The 1,253-nt window shown below is 65.7% G+C and overlaps 1 non-coding gene across 1 annotated transcript; it reads right to left on the bottom strand.

Annotated features, from left to right (window-relative positions):
* Window positions 1–780: 780 nt before the first annotated feature.
* TRNAI-UAU (transfer RNA isoleucine (anticodon UAU)) lies at window positions 781–873 on the bottom strand. The gene is given in 2 exon segments: window positions 781–816; window positions 836–873. It is a non-coding gene; the product is annotated as a tRNA-Ile (tRNA).
* Window positions 874–1,253: the final 380 nt, after the last annotated feature.

The raw sequence follows: 1,253 nt of genomic DNA, 5'->3' as shown, positions 1-1,253 counted from the left end.
CCCCACACACCCTCTGGAAAAAGGAGCGCCCGCGCCTCGGTGGCGTTTTCTCAGGCTTGCCTCCCAAACCAGCTGGTCATGCGAGTGCAGACCCGATTTCCCGCCGCCCCAACCCGCCCTCCCCGGGCGGACTGCTGACCCCGGGATTCGCGGCGTGCATGTAAGGACACCCGCCGCTCGGGTGTCCCCTAGAAAACCTCTCCTCTGGTCTGCCAAGAAATTCCCCAATTCCGGACTCATTGGATTAAAGACCGCAAGGGAGAAAGCGCGCAGAATAGAAACGCCCCCAGGCACATTTCCCAAACTGCAATTCTGCCCTGGGAGGGCTGGGTGCCTGGGGAGGGGAGCAAGGCGCGCAGCGTAGAGGCGCCTGCAGACCTAAGGGAGAGGTGTGACGACTAGTTAGCAACAATGAAGAGGGAGGGGCGCGGCCGCCCCAGATCGCCGGCCCCGGAGCCTCTACCTGCACCCCGCACGCGCCGCGCCCTGCCGAGGGGAGAGCGCGGAGATTTTGGTCCCGACGCCCAGGCAGGAGCGGCCTCGCGGGTTCAGAGCCCCGGGACCTCCTGCGTGCATCCCTGGTACTGGGCGCTGTCAAAGGAACCGCCCGAGGCGCGAGAGGGAAACTGGAATCCGGGTGAGAGTCTCCGCTGGTAGGTGCCGAACGCGACGTGCACCCAAAGCGGACTGAGAGAGGAATTTAAGGCCAAAGAGAGCCAAACTCCTTCCTTTAAAGGGCTAGGAGACAAAAGGAGGAAGCGCGGGTACCCAAAACGGTCATGCTCCAGGTGAGGCTCGAACTCACAACCTCGGCATTGCTCTGCATGTACTGCTGTATAAGTACCGCGCGCTAACCGATTGCGCCACTGGAGCTCCGCTGAGCCGCCCTGGCGAATGCTTTATCAGGGTTCACAGAGGCCTAGTGCGGCCCTCCGCAGAGCATGCGCACCCGCCGCCCCGGCTCGGCGGGAACGAGCCCAGGCCCCGAGCGCACTAGAACTTCGAGCAGGGCAAAAACGGTCGCGGCCCACGGGTCTCGGCGGGTGAGGTGGGGAATGATGCGAGTGTCTCCCGGAGACGGAGATGCCGGTCAGCGTGGCCGTGACGAAGGGGCCGCTGGAGTGTTGGAAGCCCGCATCTGTGCGCAGCAGCACGGGAGGCGCGGCCCCGGCTCCCGCGGCCCCCGCCGAGTCCCGGGTGAGGCTGCTCTTCCCGGGAGTGGGCCCGCGAGGGTCCCGGCCCAGCCGGGAGGT

This window comes from Dasypus novemcinctus, chromosome 17, assembly GCF_030445035.2.
Source record: "Dasypus novemcinctus isolate mDasNov1 chromosome 17, mDasNov1.1.hap2, whole genome shotgun sequence".
Lineage (NCBI taxonomy): Eukaryota > Metazoa > Chordata > Mammalia > Cingulata > Dasypodidae > Dasypus > Dasypus novemcinctus.
The sequence above is the reverse complement of the archived record's forward strand: the minus strand, read 5'-3'. Positions and strand labels throughout refer to the sequence as shown.